The sequence below is a fragment of the Oryctolagus cuniculus genome, chromosome 7 (genome assembly GCF_964237555.1).
Source record: "Oryctolagus cuniculus chromosome 7, mOryCun1.1, whole genome shotgun sequence".
In the NCBI taxonomy this organism is placed as follows: Eukaryota; Metazoa; Chordata; class Mammalia; order Lagomorpha; family Leporidae; genus Oryctolagus; species Oryctolagus cuniculus.
In genome coordinates, this window is record NC_091438.1 from 38,523,456 (window position 1) to 38,539,133 (window position 15,678).

Genomic DNA, 15,678 nt, shown 5'->3' on the forward strand with positions numbered 1-15,678 from the left:
GTAGAGGGGGCCCAGAGCTGGTGAGCTGGGTAGACGGTGACCACCACAGCAGCATCCATCCAGCCTGAGGGCCCAAGGCTGTCCCTGGCCAGGCCACCCAGGACCAACCATCTCAGTCAACAGGAGCTCAGACCCACACCCATACCTCTTCCCCTTTTGCCCAGAGAAGATTGAACCCCAAGTTTATGTGCCTTTCGATAATGAAGCCAGCATAAGATTGGACCCAATCCTTTCCAAAGAGCCACAGCATCTTTGGGGTGTCCTCAAAGGCAACCTCTCCCAAAGTCTCCCAAGGGGGAGACATTAAAATTCACTGTGATAAGCAAAAAAAAAAGCAGGGGGCTGCTTAAAGGGTTGCATTGCCTCCTCTGCAAGGGAATGCCTGGGCTACATAGAAGCACCCGTTCCCTTGTGCACAGACCCGGAGATCAGGCCCAGACCCCCATGGCAAAGGTTGGGTCTTCCGCTCTGGTGAAAAGTAGGGCTTTTTTTTTTTGAAGATGTATTTATTTTATGTTAAAACTTTATGATCCTTAAGGAAGCCAAAAGTAGATATTTTCTTAGTTAAAAATAAGAATGGGAATAGGAGAGAGAGGGTGGGGTTGGAAGAATAGCTCTGCTTCTAAATTTGTGTTTATGAAATGCATGAAGTCTGTATACCTTAAATAAAAGGTTAAAAAATAAATAATTAATTAATTAAAAAGTAAATCTTTATAAAAATTAAGAGTGAGAATGGGAGACAGAGAAAGAAAAAGTATTGGAGGGAAGGGAAAGTGGGAAGTATCACTGTGTTCCTAAATCTGTATATATGAAATACATGAAACTTGTATAGCTTAAATAAAATTTAAATACAAAAAATAAAAAAGAATCCATTGGTTTTCTCCCCAAATGGCCGCAATGGCTAGGGTTGGGCTACACCAAAGCTATGAGCTTCTTTCGGGTCTCCACGTGGGTGCAAGGGCCCAAGCACTTGGACCAGCTTCTGCTGCTTTCCCAGGTGCATTAGCAAGGAGCTGGATCAGAAGTGGAGCAGCCGGGGCTCGAATCAGCACCCATAGGGGATGCCAGCGCTGCAGGCAGCGGTTTTACCTACTACGGCACAGTGCTGGCCTCAAAAGTAGGGCTTTTTACAGCACTGCTGTCAGAAAGGGGAATCCTTAGCACCTCTAATTAAACAGAAGCATCCCATCCTAGCGGTAGGTGTTGTAGCACAGCAGTTAAGATGCCATTTAGGGCACTCCCATCCCATCGAGTGTCTGGTTCAAATCCCAGGTCTTTTTCTTCCAATCCAGCTTCCTGCTAATTTACACCCTGGGAGGCAGCAGGTGAGGTTCAAGTACTTGCGTGCCTTCCACCCACATGAGAGACCCAGACTGGGTTCTAGGCTCCTGGCTTCAGCCTGGCCACCCCTGATGGTTGTGGACATTTGGCAAATGATCTGGCTAGTAGACATAACTCTTTCTCTTTCCCCAACCTTTTTCAAATATATAAAAATAAATAGATAAAACTTTAAAAACAAGAAAGTTCACACCCTAGCAGGATGGCCATCAGTGTTTCAACATGAGTGAGTGATTAGCAACGTCAGCCACCCCCCAGGTGTGGGTGGCCACAGTACTGTAGTCACATGCCAGGCCACAGCCACTCACTATCTTCTTCCAGTCCTGCTGCTGAGCCTGCGGACAGTTTGATCTCCCAGAATAATTAGAGCTCTTCCTCCAACACCCACCTTCCTAGAAAGGCTACTCCCAGTGCTTACAAAAGTACTTCCGGAGGTGAGCCTTTGGTAGAGCAGTAGAGGTGCTTTGTTGCTGTGGATGCCCACAACCTGTAGCTGAGTGCCTGCAGTCAAGCCCTGGCTCTGCTTCTGCCTACAATGCATCCTGGGATGCAGCAGGTGATGGTATAGGCTCAAGGGCTGTGCCACCCACGTTGGAGACTTTGAGTTTTGGACTCCCGGCTTCATCCTGGCCCAGCCCTGGCTGTTGCAGACATTTGGGGAGTGAACCAATGACCAGAAGAGCTGAAGAGCACTCGCTCTCTCTCGCTCTCTTGCACTCTCTCTCTCCTCTCTCTCTCTCTCTCTCCCCTTGAGGGTTAATTCACCACTAGTGATGCCAGTATCTCATATTGGAACGCTAGTTCAAGTCCTGGCTGCTCCACTTCTGATCCAACTTCCTGCTAATTTGTCTGGGAAGGCAACACAGGATGTCTCAAGTACTTGGGCCCCTGCCACCCATGTGGGAAGACCCAGATGGAGTTCTGGGATCCTGGCTTCAGTCTGGCTCAGACCTTCTTGTTAAAACCATCTGGGGGCTGGGGCCAGCGCTGTGGCGCAGTAGGTTAATCCTCAGCCTGCAGTGCCAGCATCCCACATGGGTGCCAGTTCTCTAGTCCTGGCTGTTCTACTTCCAATTCAGCTCTTTGCTATGGCCTGGGAAAATAGCAGAGGATGGCCCAAGTGCTTGGGCCCCTGCACCCTCGTGGGAGACCCAGAAGAAGCTCCTGGCTCCTGGCTTCGGATCGGTGCAGCTCTGGCCATTACAGCCATTTGGGGAGTGAACCAGCAGAAGGAAGACCTTTCTCTCTGTCTCCCTCTCACTGTCTGCAATCTACATCTCAAATAAATAATAAATAAAATCTTTTATTTTATTTTATTTTTTAACAGGCAGAGTGGATAGTGAGAGAGAGAGACAGAGAGAAAGGTCTTCCATTTGCCGTTGGTTCACCCTCCAACGGCCACCACGGCTGGCACGCTGCGGCCGGCGCACCGCGCTGATCCGATGGCAGGAGCCAGGTGCTTCTCCTAGTCTCCCATGGGGTGCAGGGCCCAAGCACTTGGGCCATCCTCCACTGCCTTCCCTGGCCACAGCAGAGAGCTGGCCTGGAAGAGGGGCAACCGGCAACCGGGACAGAATCCAGCGCCCAGACCGGGACTAGAACCCCATGTGCTGGCGCCGCTAGGTGGAGGATTAGCCTATTGAGCCGCGGCGCCGGCCAAATAAAATCTTAAAAAAAAAAAAAAAAAAAAAAAAAAAAAACGGGGCTGGTGCTGTGGCACAGCGGGTTAAAACCCTGGCCCAAAGCGCCAGCATCCCAAATGGGCACCGGTTCTTGTCCCGGCTGCTCCTCTTCTGATCCAGCTCTCTGCTATGACCTGGGATAACAGTAGAAGATGGCCCAAGTTCTTGGGCCCCTGCACCCACATGGGAGACCTGGAAGAAGCTCCTGGCTCCTGGCTTCGGATCGGTGTAGCTCTGGCCATTGCTGCCATCTGGGAGGTGAACCAGCAGATGGAAGACCGCTCTCTCTGTCTCTACCCCTCTGTAACTCTGTCCTTCAAATAAAAAAAATAAATAAATGGGGTTGGCCAGAGCTGTGGCATAGCAGATAAAGCCATCATCTGCAGTGCCGGCATCCCTTATGGGTGCCGGTTTGAGTTCTGGCTGCTCCACTTCTGATCAATCTATCTGCTGTGGCCTGGGAAAGCAGTGAAAGATGTCTCAAGGCCTTGAGTCTCTGCACCTGTGTGGGAGACCTGGTGGAAGCTCCTGGCTCCTGGCTTCAGACTGTTGCAGCTCCAGCCTTTATGAACCAGCAGATGGAAGTCTCTCTCTCTCTCTCTCTCTCTCTCTTTCTCTCTCTCTCCCCCCTCCCTCCCTCCCTCCCTCTGCCTCTCTGTAACTCTGCATTTCAAATAAATAAATAAATCTTTTAAAATAAATAATTAACAAAACCATTTGGGGAGTAAAGCAGTGTATGGAAGAGCCCTGTATCACTCGCTCACTCATTCTCTGTCCCTCTCAAGTTCTGTCTTTCAAATAAATAAATTTTTTTTTTTTATTTTTAACAGGCAGAGTGGACAGTGAGAGAGAGAGACAGAGAGAGAAAGGTCTTCCTTTGCCGTTGGTTCACCCTCCAATGGCCGCCGCTGCAGCCGGCGCACCGCGCTGATCCGATGGCAGGAGCCAGGAGCCAGGTGCTTTTCCTGGTCTCCCATGGGGTGCAGGGCCCAAGCACCTGGGCCATCCTCCACTGCACTCCCTGGCCATAGCAGAGAGCTGGCCTGGAAGAGGGGCAACCGGGACAGAATCCGGCGCCCCGACCGGGACTAGAACCCGGTGTGCCGGCGCCGCAAGGTGGAGGATTAGCCTATTGAGCCACGGCGCCGGCCTTCAAATAAATAAATATTTTTAAAATGATAAAAATAAAAAATAAATCGCAGCTGTTTTTAAAAAGTATTTCCAGGGGCCAGCACTGTGGTATAGCAGGTAAAGCCACTCACCAACTGAGATGTCAGATTCAAGTCCCAGCTGCTCCACTTCTGATCCAGCTCCCTGCTAATGTGCCTGGAAATGCAGCGGAAAATGGCCCAAGTGTTTGGATCCCAGACACTTACATGGGAGACCTAGAAAAAGCTCCTGGTTCCTGGCTTCAGTCTGGCCATTGCCGTTATTTGGGGGAGTGAACCAGATGTGAAACAGATGGCAGGGCCAGTGCTGTGTGTAGTGGGTTAGGCCGCTGCCTGCAGTGCTGGCATCCCATATGGACACTAGTTCAAGTCTCGGCTGCTCCACTTCTGATCTGGCTCTCTACTGTGGCCTGGGAAAGCAGTAGAATATGGCCTAAGTTCTTGGGCCCCTGCACCTGCGTGGGAGACTTTGAAGAAGCTCCTGGCTCCTAGCTTCAGATCCACGAAGCTCCGGCCGTTGTGGACAATTAGGGAGTGAACCAGCAGATGGAAGACCTCTCTCTTCCTTTCTCTCTCTGCCTCTCCTCTCTCTGTGTAACTCTGACTTTCAAATAAATAAATAAATCTTTAAAAATAAAGAGTATTTCCAGTCTATATTGTGAAATAGCTAGGACATTTTTTTCTTATAGTGAAGAAAGATGTAAAAAAAAAAATCTTTAACTGACCTCTGCCATGTTGTGGGGTTTTCGTGAGGTGCCTTCTTGTCACATAAGATCCTGATCTCTTCAAAAAGGACTAAACTTCATTCATTTCTATTTCTCTTTTGCATAAAGTCACTAAATTAGTGTTAGTTCCCTTCCTTCTAACTTCCTTTTCTTTCTCCACCCCACCCCTCCCAAACTTTTATGACTCCAAATTCATTCAACCTTTAAGTGTAAGTTTCCTTAAATCAATGCCATTATCACCAATCTAAAAAGATACCTACAATTAAGCCAGTGGTTCTCAACCTTGAGTGCAGATTTTAATCACCTGGGAGGCTTTGAAAACATACCCCTGCTCAGGACCATACCAGACTAATTAAACCAGATACTTCTATCGGCATTTGTCTAAAATTATCTCATCGCTTCTAAGGTGAGAACCACTGAATTAAAGTCTTTCTGATTCCATCCTCCTTTCTTGGAAGAATAAGCGCTCCCCCCCTTCCTTGATTAGAACTAGTCTCCAAGTGGGTAGCTTTGGGGCCAGCGCTGCATCCCATATGGACACTGGCCCAAGTGCCGGCTGCTCCACTTCTGATCAACTCTCTGCTATGGCCTGGGAAAGCAGTAGAGGATGGCCCAAATACGTGGGCCCCTGCACCTACGTGGGAGACCCAAAGGAAGCTCCTGGCTCCTAGCTTTAGATCAGTGCAGCTCTGGCCAATTGCAGCCAACTCAGGAGTGAACCAGGAGATGAAAGACTCACTCTCTCTCTCTCTCTCTCTCTCTCTCTCTCTCTGCCTCTCCTTCTCTCTGTGTGTAACTCTGACTTTCAAATAAATAAATAAATCTTTAAAAAAGAAAGCAAGTGTGCAGCCTTTCCACTTCCATCCCCCATCCCCAGTATCTCCAGGACCTATCTGTGGCCTGCACTCATCTCCACCTGCCAGACATAAGAAAACCAAATCCAGCCCCTCTGAGCCTACTCTTGTTTCACTTCCCTTTCTTTTCCTTCTCATCCAAACTTTCTTTTCAAGATTTACTTTATTTATTTGAAAGGCAGAGTTACAGAGAGAGAGGGAGAGACAGAGAGATCTTCCCTCTGCTGGTTCACTCCCCAAATGGCTACAAAGGCTTGACCTAACCCCAGCTGAAGCCAGGAGCCAGGAGCTTCATCTGGGTCTCCCATGTAGGTGCAGGGGCCCAAAGACTTGAAACATCTTCTGTTGCTTTCCCAGGCACATTAGCAGGGAACTGGATCAGAAGTGGGGCATCCAGGACTCAAACCAGTGCCCACAGGGGATGCTGGCATCACAGGCTTAACCTGTTAAGCCACAATGCTGGCCCCACTGAACCTTCTTTAAAAAGTAGACTCATCATCATCATTCTTCCCTTCACTCCTCAGCTCCCAGTGACCTTGCCATCCTCTCCATGTATCCACCCCTCCTGATTTCAAGTATTTATACTTCGCAGAATTCAGTCCTTAGCCCCTCTAGCCCTCTGTCTCCATTCTCTCCCAAAACATGAAACTCTCCTATGTGGCTTCAGACAGTACTCACGTGGTAACACTCCTGTATCCAGGTCTCTTATGGGCATCAGACATCTATTTCCAACTTCCTACCCCACATTTTAATTTGGATATCCCTTGCATACCTTGAATGCAATAGGTTTATAAGGAACAAATTATTTTCCCTCCACCTTCAGTCTCTTGGATTATTCAGATTTGATCACCTCCAAACTCATTTCATTCCCTTCCTCTCTGTTGCCAATGTGATTTTTCTGAAGGAGAAATCAGCCTGTCCCTTCTTCGCCTAAAGCTAACCAATGACTGCACACTGTCTACATGTGAAGTCAAAATTCCGCGGTACTGATTTAAGGGCCTGACTCAGTCTCCCCCTCCAGGCTTATTTCCTGTTGCTCCAAGTCCAAACATTCAACACAGGTATATTGCAGTTGTACCCATCTACTCATTCTGCCAACTGGGGCTCCATTCGTCCTGCCTTCACACAGGGTTTCCTGTGCCTGAAATGCCTTCACCCTCATTCTCTGCCTGGAAAGTTCTGTTCATGCTTCAAGGCTCAACTCTGGCCTCCTCTGGGACTCCTCCTCACCCACCCAAGCCAAATTAGATGCTCCTTCACCCACAGAGGCTTCTTTGCTCTCTCCCAAGTTCTGCACTCCTCTGTCAGAGCGTTTATGACACTGTATGGTAATTTCTCATTTACATATCTTTCTGCCCAGCTGGTCTGTGAGCTTCTGAAGAGGCACTCCTTATTTATCTTTCCACAGAAATTAGCTCAGAAGGGCATACAGTAATAAACATGTGCCTAATGAAATGGAACACAGCAGAAGAGACAAGACAAAGAGTTGAACTGTAGAGTATCTGATGTTAAAGAAATTTGCTTATAAATAGTAAAAATGATGGTATTTTGAGTTTGGGAAAGATCTTTCTGTTTTACAGATGCGGAAACAGGTGTACCGCAGGTAATTGAAAGCTTCCAGTGTGCTCATTAATGGCAGCACTAGAACTAGAAGTACAAGTCTCCCAGCTTCTTGGTCAGTAGTCTGTCAACTACACCACATTAACTGAGCACTGTTTAATTTGAAATAAAGACATAGGGCAGTAGCTCTTAGCCTTTTGTGGACTGTCACTCTCTTTGAAATTTTGATGAAAGCTACAAACTCTCCCCAGAAGAATATATATGAGGGTACTTTCAAAAGTTCAAGGAACAGACTGGCACTGTGGCGCTGCGAGTTAAAGTCCCATCCTGCAGCACTGCCATCTCATATGGGCACCAGTTCAAGTCCCGGCTCCTTCACTTCTGATCTAGCTTCCTGCTAATGCTCCTGGGAAGGCAGCAGAGGCTGACCATTGTGGCCGTTTGGGGAATAAACCAGTGGATGGAAGACCTCTTTCTGTGTGTCTCTACCTTTCTCTGTATCTCTGCATTTCAAATAAATAAATCTCTTTTTTAAAAAGTGCATTCAAAATGTAGTTAAAATACAAATTTATTGTTATAACTTTATTTGGTTCAAAATATCTAAATTCATGCTTAGTTTTTTCATAATACACATTTTCATGAACATTTTAAAGACTCTTTGTGTCTTATGCATACACACAAACACACACACATAATTTTATATCGATTCTCAGAGAATACAAGAAGCTAATGGCTGTGTGAGGTGTGGTTCAAAGAAAGAAGAATATAGAAATGGAGACTCCAACAAGAAGGCTAATGCAGTAGTTCAGATAAAGGGAGAAAGAGAGAGAGCACGAGCACTGGCTTCATGACCATGGGGACAGATGGAGAGAGAAAAGAAAGCGTGGGGTCGGCACTGTGGCGCCGGCATCCCATATGGTCACCAGTTCAAGTCCCAGCTGCTCCACTTCCAGTCCAGCTCTCTGCTAATGAACCTGGGAAAGCAGTGGTGGGTTGCCCAAGTCCTTGAATCCCTGCACCCACATGGGAGACCTGGAAGAAGCTCCTGACTCCCTGGCTCCAGCCTGGCTCAGCCCTGGGTGTTGCAGGTATTTGGGGAGTGAACCAGCAGATGGAAGGTTCTCTCTCTCTCTCTCTCTCTCTCTCTCTCTCTTCCCTCTCTCTTCTCCCTTCTCTCTGGCTCTCCCTGTCTGTCTGGCTCTCTCTAACTCTGCCTTTCAAATAAATAAATCTTTTAAAAAAAGAAAAAGAAAAGAAAAGGTGAGATAGACAAGGAGGCATTTAAGATGACAAGGTGACTCAGAGGCCTCGGGCAGGGATGTTAAGAAAGACGATGATGCCACACATCAAATTAGAGGCTACTGGGAGAGAAGAGGTTTGAAGGGTAGATAACATGTTGAGTTTGACAGATGTCTCGGGTGTCTGCAGCCATCAAGGTGGGGACAGCCACAGGAAGCTGGAAATAAGCACCTTCTCCATCCTGCCCCTTTCCTGCAGATCTCCGCACCTTCTATTGGTCCCTGAACCGAGCACACGCTTCCCTGCCTCCAACCTCTGTCCCTCCTATTCCTTCTTTTTTTTTTTTTTTAAGATTTTATTTTTAATCGCTTCTCGGCCTTTTGGCTAAGATCAAGTGTAAAGATTTTATTTTTATTTATTTGAGAGATGGAGTTATAGACAGTGAGAAGGAGAGACAGACAGAAAGGTCTTTCTTCCACTGGTTCACTCCCCAAATGGCTGCAATGGCCCGAGCTGCACTGATCCAAAGCCAAGAGCCAGGAACCTCCTCCAGGTCTCCCACATGGGTGCAGGGGCCCAGGCACCTGGTCCGTCCTCCACTGCCCTCCCAGACCATAGCAGGGAGCTGGATCAGGAGAGGAGTAGCTGGGGCTAGAACTGGCACCCATATGGGATGCCAGTGCCGTAGGAAGAGGATTAACCCACTGCGCCACCCCACTCCTATTCCTTCTATGTGGGGCGCCTTTCTTGCACCATCAAGTGCATCCAAAATGTCTCAAAGTGCAGTCCAAATGACAGTTTCTCCATTAAACCATTACTGACTGCACCAGTTTGATATAATCTCTTCTCTAAAAACCTAAATTCTTCTCTGAACTTCTCTTGCCACACTTTCTATTTTGAATTTCAGATATTTATATTTTCAAGAAAAAGGCTGGAAAAAAAGGAAAAGAACAAAGGAAGATGGTACAAATAAATAATAAGGTGGAAAATTTAAATCCAAGTATGTTAATAGTTAATAATCATGTCACATGTAAATTATCTAAATACCCCAGTTAAAAAGCAGGATGTCATAGTTGTTTACTTACAAAAGTTAAATCAAATTATAGACTGCATACAAGAAACCCCTTTGAGTAGAAAGATAAAAGGTTAAAGATAAATGGATGGGAAAGTTATGCCAAAACAGCATTAATCAAAATAAAGTTGGATGGGCTGGCTCTGTGGTGTAGCAGGTAAAGCTGCCACCTGCAGTGTAGACATCCCATATGGGCACTGATTCTAGTCCTGGCTGCTCCTCTTCCAATCCAGCTCTCTACTATGGCCTGGGAAAAGCAGTAGAAGATGGCCCAAATCCTTGGGCTCCTGCACCCATGTGGGAGATCCAGAAGAAGCTCCTGGATCCTGGCTCCTGGCTTCGGACTGGCACAGCTCCAGCCATTACGGCTATCTGGGGAGTGAACCAGCAGATGGAAGACCTCTCTTTGTCTCTCTGTCTCTCTGTCTCTGTCTCTCTCTCTGTCTGTCTCTACCTCTCTGTGTAACTCTCTCTTTCAAATAAATAAAATAAGTCTTTTAAAAAAAATAAATTTAGATGCCGGTGCCACAGGTGGAGGATTAATCACTGCACCATAGCCTCACCCCCCCACCCCACCCCCCGCCAACAGCAGTCATTTTTCATAGAAATTGACAATTTGGGACCGGTCTTGTGGCATATTTGGTAAAGCCAACACACTGATGCTGACTTCCAATACGGGCACTGGTTCAACTCCGAGCTATTCCACTTCCAATCCAGCTCCTTGCTAATGGCCTGGGAAAAGCAGTGGAAGATGGCCCAAATCCTTAGGCTCCTGCACCCACATGAGTGACCCAGATGAAGCTCTGGCTCCTGGCTTTGACCTGGCCCATCCCTGGACCTTGTAGCCATCTGGGGAATGAATCAAAAGATAGATTCTCTCTCTCTCTCTCTCTCTCTCTCTCTCTCTGACTTTCAAATAAATGAATAAATCTTAAAAAAAAAAAAAAAACTAGGGGTCAGAGTTGTGGCACAATGGCTTAAGCCGTGGCCTGCAGCATTGACATCCCATATGGGCACTGGTTCAAGTCCTGGCTGCCCCACTTCTAATCCAGATCCCTGCTAATGCACTTAAGGAAGCAGCAGAGGATGGCCCAAGTGCTTGGGCCCCTGCTCCCACATGGGAGACCCAAATGAAACTCCTGGCTCCCAGCTTGGGCCTGGCCCTGCCCTGGCCATTGCAGCCATTTAGGGAGTAAACCAGCAGATGGAAGACCTCTCTCTCTCTCTCTCTCTCTCTCTGTAACTCTGCTTTTCAAATAAATTTTTAAAAAACTGTTTTTAAAATTTTTTTAAAAATTGGCAATCTGATTCTAAATGTCACATGGAAATGCAAAGACCCTAAACAGCCAAAGCAGCTTTGAAAATGAAGAATGACATTGAAAGACTTTTATTACATAAACTAACAATTGACTTTAGAGAGGAGTATTTGGCACAGCAGCTGACACTGCGTGGGATGCCCGCACCCCACAGCTGAGTGTGTCCTGCCTCCACTTCCAATTCCAGCTTTCTGCTAACATGGTTCCTGGGAGGCAGCAGGTGATCGCTCAAGTACTTGGGTCCCTGCCACCCACATGTAAGACTCAGACTGAGTTTTCAGCATCTGGCTTTGGCTGTTGTAACGATTTAGGGAGCGAACCAGTGGATGGAAGATCTATGTCTCTATCTTTCTCTCCCTGTGCATAACTCTGTCCTTCAAATAAATAAATTGAAAAGATTTATTGTAAAGTAATCAAGAGAGTATACTGGGGCCAGCACTGTGGCTTAGCAAGTTAAAGCCCTAGCCTGCAGCATCAGCATCCCGTATGGGCGCTGGTTCAAGTCCTGGCTGCTCCATTTCCCATCCAGCTCTCTGCTATGGCCTGGGGGAGCAGCAGAAGATGGCCCAAGTCCTTGGGCCCCTGTACCCATATGGGAAACCTGGAGGAAGTTCCTGTTCCTGGCTTCGGATCAGCTCAGCTCTGGCTGTTGTGGCCATCTGGGGAGTGAACCAGCAGATGGAAGACCTCTCTTTAACTGTTTTTTTGTTTTGTTTTTGTTTGTTTGTTTGTTTGTTTGTTTTGACAGGCAGAGTAGACAGTGAGAGAGAGAGACAGAGAGAAAGGTCTTCCTTTGCTGTTGGTTCACCCTCCAATGGCCGCCGCAGCCGGCGCACCGCGCTGATCCGATGGCAGGAGCCAGGTACTTATCCTGGTCTCCCATGGGGTGCAGGGCCCAAGCACTTGGGCCATCCTCCACTGCACTCCCAGGCCACATCAGAGAGCTGGCCTGGAAGAGGGGCAACCGCGACAGAATCCGGCACCCCGACCGGGACTAGAACCCGGTGTGCCGGCGCCGCTAGGTGGAGGATTAGCCTAGTGAGCCGCGGCGCCGGCCACTGTCTTTCAAATAAATGAAATAAATCTTTAAAAGAGAGAGAGAGAGAGAGAATACTACAGGTGTAAAGAAAGACAAATAGATCCATGGAGTAGATTAAGGAACTCATAAACAGACTCACGTACATGTGATGATCAAGTTGTCACCAAGGAAAAAGATCAATGCAGCTGAAGGAAGCTGGTCTATGCAATAAAGAACAATTGGCTCTCCATGTGCAAAACAGAACAAAGAGCTTAATACATACCTTGCATCAAACACAAAAATTAGCTTAGAACTATTCATAAAATGCAATATAAAACCTAAAACTATAAATCTTCCAGGATAAATTTTTGGGAACTTGGTCTAGGCAAATATTTATTGAGATATACCAAAAGCACAGTCCATATGAGAAGTGAAATGATAAATTGAAATTGAACTTTATCAAAATAAAAAACTTATGCCTTCAAAAGACACTTTTATGAGAGTGAACATTTAGTGTCACAGTTAAGACACCAGGAGGAGTTCTATTTCCGGCTCTGGCTCCTAACTCCAGTTTTGAACCAGCACAGACCCTGAGATGCAACAGATGACAGCTCGAATAACTGGGTCCCTTCCACCTTTGTGTTTCCAGCTCCTGGCTTTGGCCTGGTCCCAGACAGTGGGCCTTTGGGGCGTGAACCAACAACCAGATGAGAGCACTGGCGCTCTCTCTCTCGCTCTCTCTCAATAAATGACACTGTGGTGAAAAGAAAAGTTAGACTGAGGGAAATTACATTATGTGCAATCACAGTTGTTTTTTTTTTAAGAAGATTGATTTATTTGAAAGTCAGAGTTACAGAGGAAGAGAAGAGAGATAGAGAGAGATCTTCTATGCACTGGTTCACTCCCCAGGACTAACCCAGGAGCCAGCAACTTTATCCAGATCTCCCAGATGGGTGTCAGGGCCTCGGACACTTGGGCCATCTTCATTGCTTTTCTGGGCCACCAGCAGGGAGCTGGATTGAAAGTGGAACAGCCAGAACACAAACCAGCACCTCTATGGGCTGCTGGTATTGCAGCGGTGGCTTTACCTACTCCACCATAACACTGTCCCCTACAATCACATTTTGATAAAGGATTTGTAGCAGTGGGTTAAACCGCTGACTACAGTGCCAACATCCCATATAGGCACCAATTTGAATCCCAGATGCTGCACTTCCCATCAGTGGGAGATGACCCAAGTTCTTGGGGTCCTGCACCCACATGGGAGACCTGGCTGAAGCTCTGGGCTCCTGGCTTCAGATTGGCCCAGCCCCATCCAATGCAGCCATTTGAGGAGTAAACCAGTGGGTAGAAGATAACTCTCTGTGTCTCTCCTTCTCTCTCTGCAATTCTGCTTTTCAAGTAGATAAATACATATTTTTAAAATTTTTTTGTGTACAGATTATATAAATAACTCAAGGAAAGGAGAGAGTGTTAAAATATTGAAAAGAGAGAAAGCTATTCTTTTAATAAGGGAAAAGGTGAATTATCCAATAAAAGGATTCTTTAAAAATTCATAGAAAATGTGTATTATAAAAAAACTGTGCCTGGATTTCAAAAATTTTTGCACCAAATTCAACTTATCTTTTAATCCCATTTTCCACAAACCTTTTGAATATGCTGCTAATGCACCTGGGAAAGCAGTGTAAGATGGTTCAAGTGCTTGGGCCCCTGCACCCACGTCAGGGATCTGGAGGAAGCTCCTGGCTCCTGGCTTCAGTCTGAGGCAGTTGTTTCCATTTGGGGAGTGAACCAACAGATAAAAGATCTCTCTCTCTCTCTTTCTCTCTCTCTCTCTCATCCTTCCCACTCCCTCCCTCCATAACTCTGATTTTAAAATAAATAAATAAATCTGTGGCTCACTAGGCTAATCCTCCACCTGCAGCACCAGCACATCGGGTTCTAGTCCCGGTCGGGGCGCCGGATTCTGTCCCGGTTGCCCCTCTTCCAGGCCAGCTCTCTGCTGTGGCCTGGGAGTGCAGTGGAGGATGGCTCAGGTCCTTGGGCCCTGCACCCGCATGGGAGACCAGGAGGAAGCACCTGGCTCCTGGCTTAGGATCGGCGCAGCATGCCAGCCGCAACGCACCGGCCTTAGCAGCCACTTGTGGGGGTGAACCAACGGCAAAAGGAAGACCTTTCTCTCTGTTTCTCTCTCTCACTGTCTAACTCTACCTGTCAAAAAAAATCAATTAAATAAACAAATAAATAAATCATAAAAAAAAGAAATGCCTAGTATAATTGACTACATGGACAATCTATGATCCAGCGCCATTCTTAGGAATATATTACAAAAATAATCCTGCAAAAGATAGATAAAATGACATACTCAAAGATATTCATTGCAGAAAAAATGATAAAAATTCTATATGATGAATATTTGTGGATGTGCATACAGTATATATAATTAAAGAGAATAAACTAGATCACCAAATATTATTAAATTCCCTCTCATTTATCAAAGCAGAACAGAATTTTTATGTATTGTTTACTTATTTATTTGAAAAAGAGACAGAAGCAGACAGAGATATTCCATCTGCTGTTTCTGTTCCCAAATGCCCACAATGTCTGATATTGGTCAAACCAAAGCCAGGAGCCTGCACTCAGTCCAGGTCTCCCAGGTGGGTAGCAGGAACTCAAGTGTCTGAGCCATCACCTGCTGCCTGCACATTGGCAGGAAGCTGCAATCAAAATGGAGCCAGCACTAGAACCCCAGTAATCCAATAAAGGGCCGGCACTGTGGTACAGCAGGTTAAAGCCCTGGCCTGCAGTGCCAGCATCCCATGCAGGTGCTGGTTTGCATCCCCACGACTCCACTTTCTGATCCAGCTCCCTGCTAACAGGCCTGTGAAAGCAACAGAGGATAGCCCAAGTGCTTGGGCCCCTGAACCCATGTAGGAGAACTAGAAGAAGCTCCTGCCTCCTGGCTTCAGTCTGGCCCAGCTTCAGCCGTTGTGGCCATTTGGGGAGTGAACCAGGGGATGGAAGACCTCTCTCTCTCTCTCTCTCTACTTCTCTCTCTCTCTCTCTCTCTGTAACTCTTTCAAATAAATAAAATAAAATCTTTTATTTTTAAGATTTATTTATTTATTTGAAAGTCAGAGTTACACAGAGAGGAGAAGCAGAGAGAGAGAGAGAGAGAGAGGTCTTCCATCCGATGGTTCACTCCCTAATTGGCTGCAACGACCAGAGCTGTGCCGATCCACAGCCAGGATTCAGGAGCTTCTTCCAGGTCTCCCACACAGGTGCAGGGGCCCAAGGACTTGGGCCATCTTCTACTGCCTTCCCAGGCCATAGCAGAGAGCTGGATCAGAAGTGGAGCAGCCAGGTCTTGAACCGGCACCCATATGGGATGCCGGCGCTTCAAAGGCCAGGGTGTTAACTCACTGTGCCACAGCGCCGACCCCAAAATAAAATCTTTTAAAACATAGAATTTTAAATAACAACATTTAATAAGAAAAGTTGTACACAATATTGTTCTGAAATATAATGTTTGCAAAAATAATATAATTTATTGATCACAGATACACATATGCTAAGAAAGAAGTGGGAATGTTAGATTCAAAGACACACAAAACAGGGACAGGTGTTTTGCAGCAAGGGTTAAGACGCTCTTTGGGACAACTGCATCCCATATCAGAGGCTGGTTCAAGTTCTGGTTCCTCGGCT